Source organism: Elgaria multicarinata, chromosome 3 (assembly GCF_023053635.1).
Source record: "Elgaria multicarinata webbii isolate HBS135686 ecotype San Diego chromosome 3, rElgMul1.1.pri, whole genome shotgun sequence".
Lineage (NCBI taxonomy): Eukaryota > Metazoa > Chordata > Lepidosauria > Squamata > Anguidae > Elgaria > Elgaria multicarinata.
The window spans coordinates 148,504,812-148,514,911 of record NC_086173.1 but is presented as its reverse complement, the minus strand read 5'-3'; the positions used below and the strand labels follow the sequence as shown (position 1 = coordinate 148,514,911).

At 43.8% G+C, this 10,100-nt stretch overlaps 1 protein-coding gene across 2 annotated transcripts in view; it reads left to right on the top strand.

The window, feature by feature from the left end:
- Nucleotides 1-272: 272 nt before the first annotated feature.
- The window catches only part of DDR1 (discoidin domain receptor tyrosine kinase 1), a 75,337-nt gene continuing 65,509 nt past the window's right edge, over nucleotides 273-10,100 (top strand). For both annotated transcript variants that reach the window (XM_063122298.1, XM_063122297.1), the window contains exon 1: nucleotides 273-377. The gene's annotated coding sequence lies outside the window, so the exon portion shown is untranslated. The remainder of the gene's footprint in view (nucleotides 378-10,100) is intronic.

The window sequence follows — 10,100 nt, the reverse complement described above, 5'->3', positions numbered from 1 at the left end:
GCCCCGCCCGCGCTGGTGGGAGGGAGGCAAAAAGAGAGCTATGCAAATCCTGGATGAGATCAGCCAGGAGCAACTGGCCGGGCAACTTCAGAGCAGGACTCTCTCCCTCGTCCGTCGCAAGCCAGAGGGGAGCGGGACTCGTTTTCTGGTTCGTTATTTGTTCGCCCGGTTGATTCCCACGGCGTCTCTGCACCTCCTCGCTTTCCTCCCACCGGATTATTAGCCCCCCTTTCGCGGCCAGATTAGCGTCGGATCGCTTGTCTTCTTCTTTGGTCTTCTGCGGAGTTAATTCTTTTGCATTTCCCCCCCTACCTCGTCCTGTTGTAATCGGGTGGTGGATTTAAGGCTGCGCTGGAAGTTGGACCGAGCCCGTAAAGGTAACGTCGCCGTACATTTTAGTAACCTTGAACCAGGGTTAAGAGAGTGTCCAGTGGTGGTGATCTTGTTCCAAGTGAGACAGGAGGCGAAAGACGCGAACAACATACGGAGTCTGTAAGTTCCCGATCTCGCTTTGGCTTCAAGCCAGAATCACCTGCTACCTGCTTTTGAATAGATACCGTGTCAGAAGCGGAGTTTGGGCTGACGGGGTGAGAGTCTGGAGTGACTCAGGGCTTGATCCGAGCCGGGGCTTAGCAGTTTTTAGCAACAAAATCTTCTCAATGTCCCGTTTAGTCCTGCAACTTGTGAAGTGGTAGTGAAGGAGAGAGCGTCCCTGATCATGGGCAGAGTGCTGTTCTCTCACCGCTTAAGGGTAGACGTCACAGAGGGGCAGCGCTTTGGAATAGCAGTTACTGTTACTGTTTGTTTATTTCGGTCATAGACCAGCACAATTGGAATAGCAGTTAGTATGCCAGAGTGTAACATATAAATTGCATATAACGTTATACAAATAGCGAAGCACACATATACATGAAATGGTTTATTATATGTATTTAGTATGGTTCTAAAGTTCTGCACTTGCTGCTTTTTAAAATTATTATTGTACACATATTTGATCTCTTTTGGGGGGGTAAAGGAGTGTTAACATTTGCTTCAGATAAATATAACAAAGGTATATTTACATGTAGCCACGTGTAATACAGAGGTTCCACTCTAGTTTGTATGTGAAGTGATTTCCACGTACAAATTCGTCTCGTCGGAAGTATCGTTATTCCCCCCCCCCACAACCCACCTTTCTGGGATTAGGAAAAAAGATTTTCAGGTAGATGTGAGCCCCATCACCTCTCCTCTTAGTTCTGCGGTATGTTCTGACCTTCGTTTCCCACTCAGCGAAACCAATTTACAAAACTGAGATTGGGTCTCGCTCCACCCTTTGATGATTTTTTTCTTAACCTGGATTTTTGGACCGTGAGGTTTCACAGACAGGAGGAGCCTGAAACCCCAGCATGTGTGAAGTCGCCCTCCATTTCCCATTTTTCAGTGGTGACGCCAGCTGTTTCGAAAGGCAGGTGGGCTGTTATGAGCTTTTGTGCTTCCTGCATATGGGCAGTGAATGTGGACTCCCTTTAATTTGCAGCAGAAAAAAAGGAACTTTAAGTTGAAGCAAAAAAAGGAAATCCAAAAAATGCCATGTTAATAAATGCCAACAACAAATAATTAATTGGTGGTTTTGGACAGCAATCATACAGTTAAGTTTTAAAATCAATAATATATATAGGGACAGCAATGCTAACATACAATACAGGGTTGTTGTAAGATTTATTATGGAGAATTCAATGGAGGCCCTTTGGAAAAACACTATATAGAGTTATGTATCACTCTTATTCTCGTCATCAGCATTAGCATTTATCTTGTATAATGAGTGTGTATGTAAGGTCATATTGCCGATTTATCATTTGTTTATGCTTTCTAACCACCTTGGGCTATAAATTGGTATACTTCAGGAGGAGGCCCCACATGGTTAAAGAAGGGAGTCTAATCTTTATTAGGGACTGTACATGCAGAATCAGATGACGGTAGTTCTTCTAGATGGATTTATTCAGGGTAAAAGGGTTTGATGGTATGTTTGTATACTTGTGTGTGTGTTTGACTTTTATTTATTGATTTGTCACATTGATATCCCACCTTTCCTCCAAGGAGCCCAAGGTAGTGTACATGATCCTCCTCTTCTTCTCCATTTTATCCTCACAAAAGCCCTGTGAGGTAGCTGACTGGCCCAAAGTCGCCCCGTGAAATTCATGGCAGAGTGGAGAACTAGAACCCGGATCCTCTGATTCCTAGTCAAGTACTCTAACCGCTACGTCACCTTGGTTCTCACATTGGCTCTGTACTTTCCCAAGAACTTAAGAGTCCTGCTGGATCAGATTTCAGCATCTCGCCGGACATAGAATGGCATGCTTCCTCTGTGTATAGGGGTTCGATGCAGCCATGATAACTTATCACCATTGATAGACCTGTCCTATATGAATTGCTCTAGCCCCTTTACTTTTAGTGGGGCATCCCAGCTCTGCAGTCCTGCTTTATTCCAAGAAGTGTCCTATGAATTGAGTTGTTGTTGTTCTTATCCCTACATAGCATTAAGACGGTGGTATGTGCACGTGTGTAGAGGGAGGACTCATGTATTATAAAGCACAGGGCCAGCTGGACATCAGGAAAAACTTCCTGACTGTTAGAGCAGTACGACAATGGAACCAGTTACCTAGGGAGGTTGTGGGCTCTCCCACACTAGAGGCCTTCAAGACAGCAGCTGGACAACCATCTGTCAGGGATGCTTTAGGGTGGATTCCTGCACTGAGTGGGGGGTTGGACTCGATGGCCTTGTAGGCCCCTTCCAACTCTGCTATTCTATGATTCTATGATTCATGGGTAGGTTTGGTTGGACAACTGCTGATGGCCCAAACCTCAGCAGGGTTCCATTGACAAGAGCCCTTGGAGTTGCTCCTTCTCTTCACCATTGCAACCTGCTTGTTCATCTGCCTCTCACTCTGGCTCACACAAAGGTGATGATGTGCTGGCTCTGTCAAGCAAAGAAGCGGTGGCAATGATGAGAAGGAAGCTGAGAAGCACTGGCTGCTGATGGCAATGACAGTGCAAAGGTAGACTTACTGGCTCAGTTCTTACGTTGCAGCAAGGGCAAGGCTCTTGCTGTAACGTGGGCACGAGGTACTGGTTTCCTCTATTCAGCCCTGGTTAGGCCTCATCTTGAATATTGCATCCAATTCTGGGCACCACACTTCAAGAAGGATGTAGACAAGCTGGAGTGTGTTCAGAGGAAGGCAACAAGGATGATCAAGGGTCTGGAAACAAAGCCCTATGACGAGAGACTGAAAGAACTGGGCATGTTTAGCCTGGAGAAGAGAAGATTGAGGAGAGACATGATAACACTCTTCAAATACTTGAAAGGTTGTCACATAGAGAATGGCCAGGAACTCTTCCCGATCATCCCAGAGTGCAGATCAGGGAATAATGGGCTCAAGTGACAGGAAGCCAGATTCCGTCTGGACATCAGGAAAAATGTCCTGACTGTTAGAGCAGTACGACAGTGGAACCAGTTACCTAGGGAGGTGGTGGGCTCTCCCACACTAGAGGCATTCAAGAGGCAGCTGGACAACCATCTGTCAGGGATGCTTTAAGGTGGATTCCTGCATTGAGCAGGAGGTTGGACTTGATGGCCTTATAGGTCCCTTCCAACTCTACTATTCTATGATTCATTGAAGGTATCTTGCTCAAGAGCTCTCTGAAACCTGGAGCATTGAATAGAGAAGGTGTAGTCCATCTCTGTTTTCAGAGATGTATCACACCTCTCACAGGATCAGAGGGGGTTGCACCTGAGCTGAAAGGCAACTTACTCTGGGGATGTCGGAGAAATCCACAACAGAATCAAATGAGTTTGTATTTCTATGAAAACAAGCCACGGATTCTGTGGCCAACCAGCTTTTCCTGAGTCGCATGGATCCTGCAGATTTGCAGGCTGGTGTTTTTTTAAAAATATATATCTGGAATTTTATGCAAATTTAGTTGTAGAAAAATAATTAAAATTTTAAAAAAGAACTGCCTAAAAATCCACATTTCCCCTATAGATTAAAGCATGAAAATGTGCATGTGTGGGATCTGTACATTATGGGAGGGATTTGTGCATTTACACAAATGCAAATTTGCACAAATGCAGGAAATTGGAAAAAAATCTGATTCCACCAATGAGTGAGCAATGGAATGAAAGGCAGCTAAAAACTCATGAAATGCAGATGGAACAGATTTTTGCAAAATCTGTACATCTCTTTACCTCACTCCCAGCACTGCTGCAGCACTCGGATTGGAGCCGCTCAGGATCTGGAGGCTGCGTAGACTATAAAATCTTATTCACATTGAATTATGAGGTGAATCGTCTTTGAGCATGGTGGGATTTACCTCTGGGTATACATATATAGGGCCACGGGGCCATGAACCCCTATGAGGGAGCAGTCTGGTGCTGTGGTTGGACTAGGACTGAAAGACCCAGGTTCAGATCCCCACTTAGCCATGAAGGTTGCTGGTGACCCTGGGTCAGTTGATATCTCTCAACCTAACCTACCTTGCAGGGTTGTTTTAAAGATAAATTAGAGGGGTGCTGCCTTGATCTCTTTTAAGTAAAGGTGGAATGAAAATGTAACAAAGCAAAACTCTTGCATGCTGCTGTGATAGATGGGGGAGGGGAGACTTTTCCCTACTGGGTGAATCCCCTTTCTGTAAGGGTCCCCCCAAATCTTGATAGGCTGCTACCCCAAGATGTTCCTAGCCTAAACGTTTTGCTACCTAGCTGTTTCCTGCTGCCAAGGACCCCTTTCATAAATATCTAAGAGTAAGATGCTTTGGATTTACTTTTCCAAAGCCTACAGCACACAGAACTTAAAAATAAAAAATGGAAATACCCCAATAACACAAGAGATATCTTAGCACCTTTGCATACCTTGCTTATGGGAATTTTAGTGAGAGATTACAGAGAAACTCCTTTTGAAAACAAGCCAAATGTCCTTGTATATAAAGGGATTTATTTGGGAAACGGGAGAGGGAAGAAGAAAAAGGGAAAGCAAAAATCTCACACATAGTATTGTAAATAAAAAAAAATCAATAAAGTCAATCTAACTTAGCTAGTTACAGTTCCGTGCTTGATAGAATCTTCAGTTTCAGATAATGTACGGAATTCCTTGCAGGAAAGATGTTCTGAGAGAGCATAAGGGCATCTTTGGACACCTGATTTGTATGGTTCCAGGAAGATGAAATACTGAAGCTTTGTATATTTATGAGTATCTGAGGCCAGTAGAAAACCAGCCCCTTTACATAGATGGATTGTTGTGTAAACCAATTGGCAGAGAAACTCCAGTGCTGATGTGAGTGAGCCATGAAGCCAATCGGAAATTTGTTTAGAGCCTTGTTCTACCGCTTTAATGTTCCAGGACTTCCATTACAAAAGAGCTAGCCAGTTTAGACCAGTTGGCCTATTGCACAAAAGAGATTATACTGTGGTCAGATATTGAGATATAGAACACAGGAGAACTCACTATACAACATTTCACTTCAGGAATGCTAAATCACGAACATTGCAGGGGGCACTGTTGGTCTATTCAGAATACAGGATTTTGTCATTCATAGTTTGTCATTCACAGCCAATCCGGGCTTCTTGGAGAAAGGGTGGCCTCTTTTCCTTCATGTGGGATTTGAAACAAAATGTTGCAGTGTGGAGGCTAAGATTCCCGCCAGCCAGCCATTTGCCCTTGCAGGGTACTCCATTTCATTCTCTCTGTCTCTAACATTTCCCATTTCTTCCCTTCCAACAGATGCTCAGCAATTTGTTCTCATAGTCCTCATCAGTTCAGTTTAGTTAACATTTATGTATCGCTCCACACAACCAAAGGGATTCCAAACATTTTACAAAGAATTAAAACAACTACCATCCCTGCCAATGTACAATAATATGTTCCTTAAAATCATACAGATTTACAGAAGTATCCACTAGGCTGCCCCCCCCCCGCCTCCGCACTTTGGGGTGTGTGTGCATGTGCCTACAGATTTTTTGTATATCTGCAACTTTTGGGATTCCCCAAGCCTGCTGATATCTCCTTGTATATGGACGGTGCCGTTTTGGCTCACTCACTATTAGCATATGTAGGATAGGATGATCCTTGGTGATAGTTTAGTGGTCACACCAGTGATGGAACCTTTAGATCTGGTTTTTGTATATGGAGATTATGCAGATAAAAGAGCAGTGGCTGTTATTTGTCAAAAGCCGCACGCTACGTGTGCAAATGAACATGACAAAATGACATTAACAACAATGCTCTTTGACCCTCTAATAGTCATATGTAAACTCATTAGAGAGTTGTGGCCAGCCCCAGTTCCCTAACAATTGTAGCCTATTTAATATACTTGTTTGCAAACATGTTTTTGGCTCGTTCATATATTACATTTTGATGTGTACACATAAAACATTTTATGAATGCAATTTTAAAATGCAGTGTGTGAAGTGGCTCTGAGTTCCTAATATACTTATTTTGTTATTCATTCATTGATTCATTCAAAGTATTTTTAGGCTGCTCTTCAAGCCAAACGGCCTCCCAGAATGGTTTACCTAAGATCAATAACAAAGCAGACAGTTGCTGCCCTTAGGCTTATAGTCTGAAAGGCACAACACAAAAGGGGAGAAAATGATGGGAAGGAAAGCAAGCAAACATAAATACCAGTTCTTAAAGGATAAGAACTCTTGTAATGACTGGTTTGAACTCTTATTTATATTTATTTATTCAGTGCTTCTATATCCTGCCTTTTTTCCTCCAAGGAACCCAAGGCTGCATACATAATTCTCCTCTCCATTTTTTCCTCACAACAACAACCCTGTGAAGTAGGTTGTGTCTGGCCCGAAGTCACCCAATGGGTTTCCATTGCTGAGTGAGGACTAGAAACTGGATCTCCCGAATCCAACACTTTAGCCACTGCACCACACTGGCTCTCTTATAACTCTTATAATGATCCTCCCAGTTGAGGGAGAGGAAGAGCCAAATGGAGCTGGTGTCTCAGCAGAGCTGATTGAGCATGTCCTGCTTCCCATCTCTTCCTCTGTTGCAGCCAGGTAAAATGACTGGGTGTGTTACTAGGTGTCAATGGACGGAGAGAACGAACCAAATGGAGCTGGTGTCTCAGCAGAGCTGATGGAGTGGGCCATGTTTCCAATCTCTCCGTCTGCTGTCACCAAGTCATGTGGGCTCCCCAAAATTGGATTTTGAGCCAGATATTATTTCATATAAGCCACAAGATAGCCTGAGAATCTTACAGTATAAATTTTGTCGATGGGGTGATAAGGAAATAAAAGCGAGCCCAAGACTAAAGACAGAGGACAAAATAACAAGATTTCCAAAGTTCCTGGCCAGCCTGCTAGATATTGCACCATAATGGCTCTTCTCACTATATAACTGCAAAATGGAATAGTTAAATAAGCTGACATATTAATAAAGGCAACGTATTATTGATCAAGCACTTCACCCATTTAAGAGCCCCTCGAATGAGCAGTCGTCACAGAATGCTCCAGCTGAATCAGCAGCTTCTTAAATGGAAGCCTGTAGAGAGCTGAGCAGAAGTTATCTGGGACAGTGCAAATGAACAAAGTAAAATGACATTAACAACAATGCTTTCTGACAACCCGACCGTCCCATGTCCACGGAGAGACTATAATCAACCTATATGAAAGCACATACCATCTTAGGACAGCTGCATTGCTTGCAGAAATTAGGATGCATTTAGGTTAAAAAGCAAGTCGCTGGCACTACATGCATTCCACCACATTGGCTGCACAATTCACCACTCTTGAGAACCCCAGACTCCATTATTTCAGGAAATCAAGTTTCTAGCCCGTAACGTGGCAAAAATATGCATCAAAGTGGGACCCAGAGTTGGGGTGGGTTGACTTGAATACATTGCACAGCTCTTTGCCCCTGGGCTTCCAGTGTATCCTGCTGTCCAGTCCAAATACGATGGAACAATAAAGAGTCATAAGAAGGGAGAGCAAGATAGGGGCCTTGAAATTGCCCCCCCCCACAGTTATTTTATTTATTTATTCATTTATTACAACTCTATACCATCCAATAGTTGAAGCTATTGTCAAAACCAGTAAGCCACGCACCCAGGTCACCTAGCTACAATTTTGCCCACTACAGTGAAATGTATTTATTTATTTATTTATTTATTACCTTTTTATACCGCCCAATAGCCGAAGCTCTCTGGGCGGTTCACAAAAATTAAAACCATCATAAAACAACCAGGATAAAACCACGCAGCAAAATTGATATAAGGTTAAAATACAGAGTTAAAACAGTATAATTTAAGTTAAAAATTAAGTGTTAAAATACTGAGTGAATAAAAAGGTCTTCAGCTGGCGACGAAAGGAGTACAGTGTAGGCGCCAGGCGGACCTCTCTGGGGAGCTTGTTCCACAACCGGGGTGCCACAGCGGAGAAAGCCCTCCTCCTAGTAGCCACCTGCCTCACTTCCTTTGGCAGGGGCTCACGGAGAAGGGCCCCTGTAGATGATCTTAAGGTCCGGGTAGGTACATATGGGAGGAGGCGTTCCTTCAAATAACCTGGCCCCAAACCGTTTAGGGCTTTAAATGTCAATACCAGCACTTTGAATCGGGCCCGGACCTGGACTGGCAGCCAATGAAGTTGTAAAAGGACTGGCGTAATGTGGTCTCGCCAGCCAGTCCCTGTTAGTAACACGTATAACGCATTGCAGTAATCCATGTATTTAAATGATAATAATTATGTCTCATTTTGTATCTCTACATATAAATTTGCATATGCTTATTTTATGCAAATCTGTATCAACTCACCCCTCACCCCACACTTTTTGGTGATGTATTCTCTTTTTTTTAGGCAATGTGTATGCGGCCACCCCATTTGCTCTTCCAAGACTAGGGAAAACAAAATAAATAAGGAGTCTAACCACCGGATCCCATGTATGTTTACTCAGTAGTCCCATTGTGTTCAGTTGTATTTTACTCCCAGATAAGTGTGCATAGGATTGCCTAAGTAAGAACTTCAGTAATATTAAAGAGCTAGGAAAGTTCTCTTTTTAAAGCTGAAAATTCTGGGAAGGAGGCTGGACTTCCCCCAACCCCAAAGGGGACAAGCCCTCATTGTCCTCTCTTGTGCTTACAGTTGCAACTACCATAGTAACAGTCCAATCCTATACATAGAATCATAGAATAGTAGAGTTGGAAGGGGCCTAAAAGGCTATCGAGTCCAACCCCCCCTCCCCCCCGATCAATGCAGGAATCCACCTTAAAGCATAGCTGACAGATGGTTGTTCAGCTGCCTCTTGAAGGCCTCTAGTGTGGGAGAGTCCACAACCTCCCTAGGCCATTGGTTCCATTGTCGTACTGCTCTGACAGTGAGGAAGTTTTTCCTGATGTCCAGCTGGAATCTGCCTTCCTTTAACTTGAGCCTATCATTCCATGTCCTGCACTCTGGGATGATTGAGAAGAGATCCTGGCCCTCCTCTGTGTGACAACCTTTTAAGTATTTGAAGAGTGCTATCATGTCTCCCCTCAATCTTCTCTTCTCCAGGCTAAACTTGCCCAGTTCTTTCAGTCTCTCCTCATAGGGTTTTGTTTCCAGACCCCTGATCATCCTCGTTGCCTTCCTCTGAACACGCTCCAGCTTGTCTGCATCCTTCTGGAGCGTGTCTACACAGAGTTTAAACCCACTGAGTTTAGTGCATCTTACTCCCAAGTAAGTGGGTACAGGGTTTTGGACTAAATAGCTTCTTTCTTTTTTTAGTGCATTAGATGCATCCATGAAGGACTGCAAAAATGCAGCCTCCATATTCAGAGACTGTCTACCCCTGGTGACCAGATGTTAAAGATTAATTAAAGAAGAGGGAAGGAAGGAAGGATACATCTTCATGGTGCCCTGCCTGTGACCTTCCAATCTGGCAGTAGATAAAATATCGAGATGAATGGACTGTTGGTTTGACCTGGCATGAGAACCCTCGCATTTTAGTGGGGAAACTGAGGCTCAGTGCGATTTGGGAGGGATTCCCCCTCAGGTCTCGCATGCTGATTAGAAGAGTGTGCAGCCCAGATCTGTGCACATGCCATAGATTAAAGTGATCTTCCTCTTATGTTTGTGTGGGCTT